At 45.9% G+C, this 11,895-nt stretch overlaps 1 long non-coding RNA gene across 1 annotated transcript; it reads right to left on the reverse strand.

Annotated features, from left to right (window-relative positions):
• Window positions 1–8,466: 8,466 nt before the first annotated feature.
• On the reverse strand, window positions 8,467–10,674 carry LOC125548393. Its single transcript, XR_007301067.1, has 3 exons — window positions 9,502–10,674; window positions 9,275–9,422; window positions 8,467–9,166 (listed from the first exon to the last, which is right to left on the reverse strand). It is a non-coding gene; the product is annotated as an uncharacterized LOC125548393 (long non-coding RNA).
• Between the last annotated feature and the right edge of the window lie 1,221 nt (window positions 10,675–11,895).

The raw sequence follows: 11,895 nt of genomic DNA on the forward strand, positions 1-11,895 counted from the left end.
GGAGGAGAATAGTTCTGTTAGCGAGCACATACTCAAAATGTCTGGGTTGCACAACCGCTTATCTCAGCTGGGAGTTAATCTCCCGGATGATGCGGTCGTTGACAGAATCCTTCAGTCGCTCCCACCTAGCTACAAGAGCTTTGTGATGAACTTCAATATGGAGGGGATGGAAAATACCATTCCTGAGGTATATTCAATGCTGAAATCAGCGGAGGTGGAGATCAAAAAGGAACATCAAGTGTTGATGGTGAATAAAACCACTAAGTCCAAGAAAGGCAAGGGTAAGAAGAACTTCAAGAAGGATGGCAAGGGAGTTGTCGTGCCCGGTAAGCCAGTTGCCGGGAAGAATCCAAAGCATGGAACCAAGCTTGAGACTGAGTGCTTTTATTGCAAGGGAAACGGTCATTGGAAGCGGAACTGCCCCAAGTACTTAGCGGATAAGAAGGCCGGTAATACCAAAGGTATATGTGATATACATGTTATTGATGTGTACCTAACCAGCGCTCGTAGTAGCTCCTGGGTATTTGATACCCGTGTGGTTGCTCATATTTGTAACTCAAAACAGGAGCTGCGGAATAAGCGAAGACTGGAGAAGGACGAGGTGAAGATGCGCGTCGCGAATGGTTCCAAGGTCGATGTGATCGCCGTCGGCACGCTACCTCTACATTTACCTACGGGATTAGTTTTAAACCTCAATAATTGTTATTTAGTACCAGCTTTGAGCATGAAATTGTATCTGGATCTCGTTTAATGCGAGATGGCTACTCATTTAAATATGAGAATAATGGTTGTTCCATTTATATGAGAGACATGTTTTATGGTCATGCCCCGCTGGTCAGTGGTTTATTCTTATTTAATCTCGAACGTGATGTTACACATATTCATAGTGTGAATGCCAAAAGATGTAAGGTTGATAATGATACCCACAGCACGGAACGGAACCCATGGCCTCGCACTCCCATTCGGGTGGACCAACGGCGTTCCGACAAAACCGATCTACTGCCGTGATACTCTCCCGGCCACTCCGACCCACTCCCAACTAGGCTAGTCCTGGGTGACCCCGTGTCTACCAAAGACACCCCGACCACCATCGTGGTCAAAACTCCCTCACGGGGACCGGATCCATAAAAATAAAAATAACGGGCACACAAGGTTATGTCCGCCTACCTGATCAGGGTAAGCACACCCATAACCTTCCCTCGTGGGAGGCACCGGCGAGATGCACGACAATAGACCCAGTTAGGACCTTACCCATATGGTAAGCGTGGTTGCACTGGTCAGTTTCAATCTGGTGGCACCATGACTCAGCCAACAGCTGTTCAAGTTCAATTAAATCCGTTTAAACTTGAATGCAAAATGCTGAGCCATGATAAAATAATCTCCAACTGAACATGGCATAATGATGAGCGTAAATATTACAAGTGCAACACTACTCATAGTATAACATAACATGACCACTAGCATCAACATAAATAACATGCAAGAACTTATCAATAACATCACCGAGTAACACTTAACCAACTAACAGCAACAGAACAATGCCTATTAACAGTACTCGGTAACCGACGTTAGTCATGCACCGAAGAGCATGACCAACCCAACATGTACTACTATCAAGCATGGCAATATGAAAGTAATACTAGGAACTAGCAGGGCATGATAACCAGGTGCATAACAACATAGCAAACAAGTAAGCACAATCCCAGAAGCATTTCCAAAACAACGATAACCATATTTTAAACAAGCAATCATTTAGTAAATATTCAATTTGAAAACCATGGCTACTACATGACTATCATGCAAGTGGGTATTGTGGTTTGCCCGGGGGTGAAGAAGGCACCGGGAAGAAGTGCGGTGAAGCCGCGGAAAGATTTGCTGGAAACAGTTCTCTCTCGGAGGGGCTGTTTACGTGCAAGGCAAAAAAAAGTCATTTTCACAGTGTCAAACAAAAGTGAAAATGAAACCAACAGAACGGGCTCGACGAGACGAAGAAGTGGGCTTTGGATTCACCTCATTTGGAGTTGTGGTTAAAAAGATATGAATGTTTGAAGTTCAGGGACTTTTCTGCAAAAATATCATCACAAACAAGTCCCTGAGTGGATAAGGCAGAAGCGCAAAGTTAGAAATAAGCTTTCTGTTTAAGAAAACACATTCTGGGCTGAAACAGAGAGGAAATACGCTTTCAGTAAAAGAAAACGTACTCCGAGGAAAATACGCTTTCTGAATTGGTGAAAGCTTATTTACCAAATTGCGTGGCCACTTATCCACGTCAGTGCCCGGGCTCAATCCCTCGTGCAACTGACGGGTGGGCCTCGTGGAGGGTGGGGCCGGCCTGGCCGGTCTTCTTCTTCCTCCCGCCTGGACGCACTAGGCCGAGCAGGGGAGCACACCCCGACGACGCTCGCCAGCGATCCCGGCCACCATATGGGGCGTGTGACCTATCGACAAGCTCAACGTGACAAGGAGGATCCCTTCCGGGTGGTAGAAGACGCCAGTGAGCATCGAGCCGAGAGGGGATATCGACGGCGGCGGACGACGGCCTCGGGAACTGAGGGGCTCACGGCCACCGCGCACCGGAAGGGAAGGACAAGGGTGGAGGTGTTTGGGTGGACTCCTAGAGATGCTCTGGCGGTGCAGGGGTGGAGGGATGGGGCCAGCGTTGCGCCAATTTAGGCGGAGGGGATCAGCGTCCATGGGGACAAAGAGAGGCGAGGAGGGGCTGTCGAGCTCCGAGGAGAGGACGGGGAGGGCTAGAGGAACATGGAGGATCTGATGGAGTGCTCGTGAGAGGCTCGGGTGGCCTTATATAGGCAGAGGGGCGAGGTGCCGAGCTGTCGTCGCCGCGGACGCGTGCCCTGGAGGAGTAGTGGAGGCTCTCACGGGGCAGAGGAGGCCAAGGGGGAAGCAAAGGAAGAAGACGATCGCCATTAAAGCTCGGTCAGCACTGTGTGCTCGTGGACGCGCAGCGGCATGCGTCGGTGAGGAAGCGGACGAAGGGGGGAGGGGTCCAGGTGATCAGCGCCGACGAGAGGAAAACAATGGACATGCTCACGCGTGCTAAGATGACGAGGGGGAAGCGGACGAAACAGAAACAGCGCCCTGGACGCAGCCACTGCGCATAGAGCGCGTGCACAGGCACGCCATTGTTGTGGTCACCATGTGAATGAAGACACTCAATGCTCAACAGCACCCAAAATGTTTTCTAGCAGATAGTCCTTCCAAAGTAGGCTGTAACTGTGGTATTAGATTGGTTAAAAGTGACATTGGTTAAAAGGTAAATGAGGTCTGAAGTTTACTGCGGTACACTTGATCGTGTACTGCTGATCCACAGGAGAGGGATTGGGTCAAATGGAGTTGTCTGGTAGGTTCAGGGTAAGAAGGACTTACATCCTGGTAATTTTGAGAAGAATTGGACCACTAATTAATATAGTTGCTTTACAACTAAGTAATCTGGTCCAGAATGAAGATCATGATGATGCTCTCAAATGGAGGAGCCACTTGAGCTGAACTTTGGCAAGGCAGGCTTATTTGGCCATATGAAGATGCTGCAAAAGGTTTCACACCAATTGGATAAACCAAAATGGTACTTCCTTCACAAACATTTCCACTGACCAGAAACTTGCAACAATTCTAGAGGACAAATGGCTCGATGAAACATGCCCAAAATGGGTGGAGGTAGGTTATATGGATAAAAGAAGACCTAGAAAAATTGGCAGACATAATGGAGCAAGATACAATATACTTGCTTCACAAACTGAAATTTTGGACAGAATCAAAGAATTGATGGTGAGCTCACATGGAGGCATGACATGAGCTCTACTTCGGTGGAGAGTGATGATTTGTTTATATGAAGGGCCATGCAAAATTGCAACTCATTTGGATATGCCTAGCTTGTACTTCCTTCACAACCACTTCCCTTAGACAGGAACTTTGGAAAATCATAATTAAATAATTACTAGCAAATGAGGTTGCACTTTGGAATGTGGCAATGATATGGACAGGAAAGGGTGTCCAAGGAGTTTGAGGTCAATTGGGAAAAGATAAATGGCACTTGCTTCACATTCTGCCATTTTGGGCAGAATAGGAAATGAATTATTTGAGCTTGATGGGGACCATGGCAAATGAAATATTTTGCCATATTTGAGAAAGATGTGACCCAAACAATTTATGAGAATTACTTGGGAATTTTAGGAGTGATGGAAATAAAGGTTGCTTCACAACCTAGGGAAAATTGGGTTATTCCTTTAATAGAAAAGGAATATTTCCAATAAAAAAGAATATTGGGATTTGGGCTAGGATGAAAATGACAGGGTCTAGGGAAGGATTTGGGAATGACAAGCCACTCTGGAAGCAAAGAAGAGGGCATCTTCTTCAGTTTCTAGACCACAAAGCCACGGAAAAAGAAAACTCAAGCAAAAACCTCAGAAAAACAAAAGAAAAAGAAAGGGCCAAAAATCAGGCTGTCACAAACCTTACCCCCTTAAAGAAATCTCGTCCTCGAGATTTGGTTGCTCAGGGAACAAGTATGAAAATACTGACTTAAGGAAACCGTTTCCAACTCGGGTATTCTTTTTCTTATTTTTGTTCCCACTAAATTTTTATCTGACTGACCCTGGGGTGGTTTGCTTTAATATATCCATATTCTGAAACATCTTACCTTGCTTGTTCATGCTTATACAGACTATGGTTTCTTTTTAGATCTGCTGACTTAACTAACTGTGATGGATTCTCATGACTGAAATATATGTCGGGCTCACAAATCCAAGAGTGATTTCCGCTGGGTGTGTCATCCGGCACTGACAATCTTTCATGAAGTGGTGATCAGATTTTCCTAGTGGACACCCAAGCTCTAACTCCTTGCATTGGGTTTCTCCACTAAATGTAGGTCCTTCGGGTTCCAAACAGTGAATTGGGTCATAACCGCTTTCCTGACAGATTCTGGCTTATCGCGGAAGTTTCGGAATCATCTTAACTGGTTCCACTATCTTGAGTATCGGATCCGTACCAAATATTTGATTGTTGCCTGTCATGGCTAACATAAGAGTTTGACCTGTAGGATAATATTTGCAGACTTGACTGGCGGCGATTTTGCACCACGTGGGTCTTGCAACAATTTTCATACCCACATTACTGGTCTTGCTCCTTCATTATTGTTTTCTTGGTCTGGATCATTGGTTGAAAGAGCTGGGTCATATTGCTTCTTTGTATCACCATAGGTACTGTCGGTACAATTTTTTGGCAATCATAGCCTATCCCCATTTTTCTGACAAGGTACCCCATTTAATTGCAGGTTCAACACCCCTCAAGTTCTGACTGATTCTTGCTTCTGACCAAAATGTTGCTGATCTGATTCTTGGGATTTACTGCCATATGCTATCAATTTACAACGTACTACCTTGTACCAATGTCTTACTCAGGAAGATTGGCTGATTTGTGCTTGAAACTTTCATCGAACCGCTTGCTGAAGAAGACTGTGTATCGTGCTTCAGAAGCTTACCCCCTTAAAGACTTTGCTGGGGAAAGACTCAGTACCTTATGCCGGAAGCTTTTCTGGTTGCCTACTAAAGAAGACAGAGTACCCTGTGCGGGAAATCATCCATGTATCATACTGAGGAAGATAGATGAATCTTGCCTTGGAAGCTTCTCGGGTATCTTGCGAGGGAAGATTGGGTTGCTTACACCAGAAGCTTCTTATTGTGATATGCGGACCGGTTTCCACATATATAACCAGCTTAATATTTTTGTTATTGATCTCTTGTATGAAACGGGGTTTTGCCGGACTATCCTCCTTTCTGAGTACATGCCATATTCTTGCTTGCTTTCAGGTACGTCGGGTTCCAAAATCATCCTCAATGAAAAATTAAACTTGTATCTGAGCCATACCTATGATAATATTTTGTCAACCTTGCACACAATTTATCTTCTTGCTGATTTGATCATTTCTGCTATGAGGAGTGCACACTGTGGGAGACTTGACACTCAGTAACATGATCAGATATTTCCAATCTGAATGCAGTCGGCTGAGAATTCCATATTGTGGTGAGGAGTGCACGTTAATGCAAACTTTATACTGACATTCCATCCGGGATTTCTTTTGTATTTAGACGAGCTATTTCCAATTTCACTGCAGTCTGCTGACAATTCCATTATGTTTAGCTGAGTTTCCAAATATATGCATTTCTTGCTGACTCTTCGGGTCCGATGTCGGATAACGAGCAACTTTAATAGGGGAAAATTTTGTAACACCGAAGGCCCAAAGAAAGAAACAAAAGAAACGACTAAAACAAAAGCACACAAGCATACTACTAATATAATTAATCAAACAATCATCACATATTGCTGCTACTCACACAATAATATGCATGCACACCTGAGCACACAAATCTCGCAGGAACTCTGGTATTACGGTCTAATATGTTGTGGCGGTGTGCACGAAAATTATATCCATGTGTGGAAAGAGTTGGCGTACCCGAAGCTACACCAAGCACTGGCTGAACAGTGGCTGGATCTGGATGGATACACAGGTGAGAACGGACTTGACGATCAAGTAGTGAGACACAAAAGTCACGACCACCTCTTCATCAAGCGTACGAAGGGAATCGTACCCGTCCAAAGAATGAAATGACATGGCAAGATAACAGTGGAAGACTGGATTTATTGGTATTGCCCTTTTTTTGATAACCAAGATCAGTAAGGGTTGCCAAGGGAACGAGATGGAGGGCAATGGATGATGATGTGGTCGCATCACACCGAGGAGCAGGCATGCTAAGAAAGATGGTGCAGGTGGTGGACCGAAAACGATGCCACCTACACTCACAAGATTAACCGTTAGCGATAGAATAACAATCTATATGCATGCTATGCGTCGAACAAATGCAACAATCAAGTGCAACAAACCAAATGGGGTCTATACTACCCTTCCTAACTTTCGCGCGGGCTAGGGAACCCTACAGCCGGACCTGCTCTGATACCAAGCGCTGTGGCACCCCAGCTCAGAGAAAACCGGAACGCCCCGTATTCCAGCCCAGAGATCAAGGAGAAGTCTTCTGGAATACGGCACTGCTTAGCATAGAACAAACCAGCTTTCTATTATTACACGAATATGATTACAAGGTCTCCGATATTACAATGAATAACACCGACACGACGACACTACGCCATCCTCAGTTGCTCTATGCAAGCAGCAGAACAACTCAAAGCAGCAGAATAACTCTAGCAGCGGAAAAACTATTGGCAGCGGAACAATGACGACGGTGGAGGACTCCAATCCGCAGGGACTCTGGCTGGAACGCTTATCCTAACTCGTGAACACAGGAACAACACCAAACAAGCAAGCAATGCAGGTACGACCTGCAAACTGGCATGACACGCCAGGTCAGTACATTGAATGTACTTGCAAGCTCACAATAAACCAGAAGCATTCAAGACAAACATCAGCATGGCAATTACAGGTTAAGCAGGAATTAACATGAGATCCTTATAACAACATGACATGAGCAACATGATATCCACAGTAATACTCCAAAATAATATCAGATACCATCATGAAAATAATCATAATAGCCACTAAGAATCGAAAGGCAACATGAACCTGATACAGCTCGAACAATATGAACATGGTATGGACATATAAATTTGATGATACTAGCATGCAACATGATGACACTATATGCACTATTTATACTGTTCGGGTTACCTCGTAACCATCGCATGCATCACTTACCAACCTCGGACATCACACGGTCATCTCAGGATCAAATCAAGCTTGGTATAAACAATACCGTAGTAATCATTAAATGACCACAAGGAGCTTGATCTTTACCCATGATTCTCGCACAACATCACAAATATCCAACAACTCGGTATCCTCGATACCACGGTGATCCTTCCGGTGATCACAACCATGACCAACACTTGGTCTTAAACAGTGATCATTCTGTCGATCACAACCAACTTATCTCCTCATCGAAACGGGGTTGTCATTAATCAAGTTATTATTAATACTGTTGACTCACGGTGGGACCGACACGAATTGGGCCCTTATCCGAGGGCGCGGCTATCAATAGATTTAATATACACTCTACAGAGGTAGCACACTGTACCCACACCACGGAACCCATGGCCTCGCACTCCCATTCGGGTGGACCAACGGCATTCCGACAAAACCGATCTACTGCCGTGACACTCTCCCGGCCACTCCGACCCACTCCCAACTGGGCTAGTCCTGGGTGGCCCCGTGTCTACCAAAGACACCCCGACCACCGTCATGGTCAAAACTCCTTCACGGGGACCGGATCCATAAAAATAAAAATAACGAGCACACAAGGTTATGTCCGCCTACCTGATCAGGGTAAGCATGCCCATAACCTTCCCTCGTGGGAGGCACCGGCGAGATGCACGACAATAGACCCAGTTAGGACCTTACCCATACGGTAAGCGTGGTTGCACTGGTCAGTTTCGATCTGGCGGCACCATGACTCAGCCAACAGTTGTTCAAGTTCAATTAAATCTGGTTAAACTTGAATGCAAAATGCTGAGCCATGATAAAATAACATGATGCAATTACAATGCATGAGCATGATATCAACATAATCACGGGATGCAACATAACTATCCACCACATCAACTATGAAATAATCTCCAACTGAACATGGCATAATGACGAGCATAAATATTACAAGTGCAACACTACTCATAGTATAACATAACATGACCACTAGCATCAACCATAAATAACATGCAAGAACTTATCAATAACATCACCGAGTAACACTTAACCAACTAATAGCAACGGAACAATGCCTATTAACACTACTCGGTAACCGACGTTAGTCATGCACCGAAGAGCATGACCAACCCAACATGTACTACTATCAAGCACGGCAATATGAAAGTAATAGTAGCAAAGCCACTAGCAGAGAATGATAACCAGGTGCATAACAACATAGCAAACAAGTAAGCACAATCCCAGAAGCATTTCCGAAATAACGATAACCATATTTTAAACAAGAAATCATTTAATAAATATTCAAGTTGAAAACCATGGCTACTGCATGACTATCATGCAAGTGGGTATTGTGGCTTGCCTGGGGGTGAAGAAGGCACCAGGAAGAAGTGCGGTGAAGCCGCGAAAAGATTTGCTAGAAACAGTTCTCTCCCGAAGGGGCTGTTTACATGCAAGGGCAAAAAGGTCATTTTCATAGTGTCAAACCAAAGTGAAAATGAAACCAACAGAACGGGCTCGACGAGACGAAGAAGTGGGCTTTGGATTCACCTCATTTGGAGTTGTGGTTAAAAAGATATGAAGGTTTGAAGTTCAGGGACTTTTCTGCAAAAATATCATCACAAACAAGTCCCTGAGTGGATAAGGCAGAAGCGCAAACTTGGAAATACGCTTTCTGTTTAAGAAAACACATTTTGGGCTGAAACAGAGAGGAAACCCGCTTTCAGTGAAATAAAACGTACTCCAAGTAAATAGGCTTTCTTTACGCGAAAACGTACTGGACTGTTTTACGCCTCCACTTAAACACGTGGCAGAGGCGGGGCAGGGGCTTGAGCAGCTGACGTGGGGGTCCCACGTGTGGGGCCCGTCACTTATCCAGGTCAGCGTGGCGGGGCCCGGCTTGAGCAGCTGACGGGGGGGCCCGCCTTATCCATCTCCCTCTCCTGGCTCCTTCTTCTTCTTCCCCGACGCGAAGAACAGAGGAGCAGGGGAGGGGCGACACCGGCGATGGCCCGGCCAGCTCCGGTGGTCTCCGGCCGAGATCCGGCCACCGGTGGACTCGGGACAGTTCGCCGCTCCCGCCTGGAGCAGAATCAGCGCCGAAGAGGGTACGGGGCGACGGCGAGTCACGGAACAGAGAGCTCGGGCGGCGAGGCTGATCTTGGGGTCGCGGCCACACGGGCTCCGGCGAGGAAACGAGAAGCTAGGGAGGGCTGCGCTAGAGTGGGGAGGCTAGTGGTGACGACCAAAAAGAGAGGGAGGACTCGGTTAGGCCGAATTTAAGCGGAGTGCCGCAGCGGCCATGGCGGCCAATGGAGGGCTCGAGGCATCCTCGAGCTTGTTTGAGTGGACGGGGGCGCTACTGGTAGAGAGGCGAGGAGGCTGAGGTGCTCGGGAAGGCTCGGGGCTGGCCATTTATAGGCGGGGCGAGGTGCCCGAGCCGGTCACCGCCGCACGAGCTCGGCCAAGACTCCGGCGATGCGCAGCAATCATGGGGAGGTGCGGGATCGCGACGAAGGGGGAGCGGACGAGCTACAGAAGTGCATACGGACGAGCAGAGCTCGGGGACAAGAGGGGAAACAGCCACGGCTCCATAAATGCTTCGGTCGGCCATAGTGCGTCTGTGGGCGCGCGGCGACGAGAGCTGACGGAGGGGCTGACGGAGGGGAAGAAGGCTCTAGCAGAATGGCGACAACGCGGGCTAGCTATTGGACATGCGCGTGCTTGCTGAGATGCTGAGCAGAGAAGGGGCCCGAGCAAGAAGCCATTCTGGGCGCGGCCATTGCATGCCAAAACGGTGGTCATCGCGAGCACTGGTGCTCACAGTGCCACGAGCTAAGCCAAACGATGTCTGGGGTAAGTCTCTCCTGGTTAAGTGGTAACTGAGGTGGTAGATCAATGAAAACTGCCCTGTTTAAAAGGTAAATGAGGTCTGAAGTTTACTACAGTAAATTTGATCATGTACTGCTGATCCACAGGAGGGATTGGGTTAAATGGAGTTGTCTGGTAGGTTCAGAGTAAGAAGGCCATACATCTTGGTAATTTTGAGAAGAATTGGACCACTAATTAATATAGTTGCTTTACAACTAAGTAATCTGGTTCAGAATGAAGATCATGATGATGCTCTCAAATGAAGGAGCCACTTGAGCTGAACTTTGGCAAGGCAGGCTTATTTGGCCATATGAAGATGCTGCAAAAGGTTTCACACCAATTGGATAAACCAAAATGATACTTCCTTCACAAACATTTCCTTTGACCAGAAACTTGCAAAAATTCTAGAAGACAAATGCCTTGATGAAACATGCCCAAAATGGGTGGAGGTAGGTTATATGGATACGATAAGTCCTAGAAAAATTGGCAGCCATAATGGAGCAAGATACAATATACTTTCTTCACAAACTGAAATTTTGGACAGAATCAAAGAATTGATGGTGAGCTCACATGGAGGCATGACATGAGCTCTACTTCGGTGGAGTGTGATGATTTCGTTATATGAAGGGCCATGCAAAATTTCAACTCATTTGGATATTCCTAACTTGTACTTGCTTCACAACCACTTCCCTCAGACATGAACTTTGGAAAACCATAATTAAATAATTACTAGGCAAATGAGGTTGCACTTTGGCATGTGGCAATGATATGGACAGGAAAAGGTATCCAAGGAGTTTGAGGTCAATTGGGAAAAGATAAATGGCACTTGCTTCACATTCTGCCATTTTGGGCAGAATAGGAAATGAATTATTTGAGCATGATGGGGAACATGGCAAATGAAATATTTTGCCATATTTGAGAAATATGTGACCCAAACAATTTATGAATTACTTGGGAATTTTAGGAGTGATGGAAATAAAGGTTGCTTCACAACCTAGGGCAAATTGGGTTATTCCTTTAATAGAAAAGGAATATTCCCAATAAAAAAGAATATTGGGATTTGGGCTAGGATGAAAATGACAGGGTCTAGGGAAGGATTTGGGAATGACAAGCCACTCTGGAAGCAAAGAAGAGGGCATCTTCTTCAGTTTCCAGACCACAAAGCCACGAAAAAAGAAAACTCAAGCAAAAACCTCAAAAAAACAAAAGAAAAAGAAAGGGCCAAAAATCAGGCTGTCACAGAACCCAAGGGAAGGAAGGAGACGAGCTCAGAAGAAAATGAAGTCCCATTACCTCAACCT

The sequence above is a fragment of the Triticum urartu genome, chromosome 3, assembly GCF_003073215.2.
Source record: "Triticum urartu cultivar G1812 chromosome 3, Tu2.1, whole genome shotgun sequence".
Taxonomy (NCBI): Eukaryota; Viridiplantae; Streptophyta; class Magnoliopsida; order Poales; family Poaceae; genus Triticum; species Triticum urartu.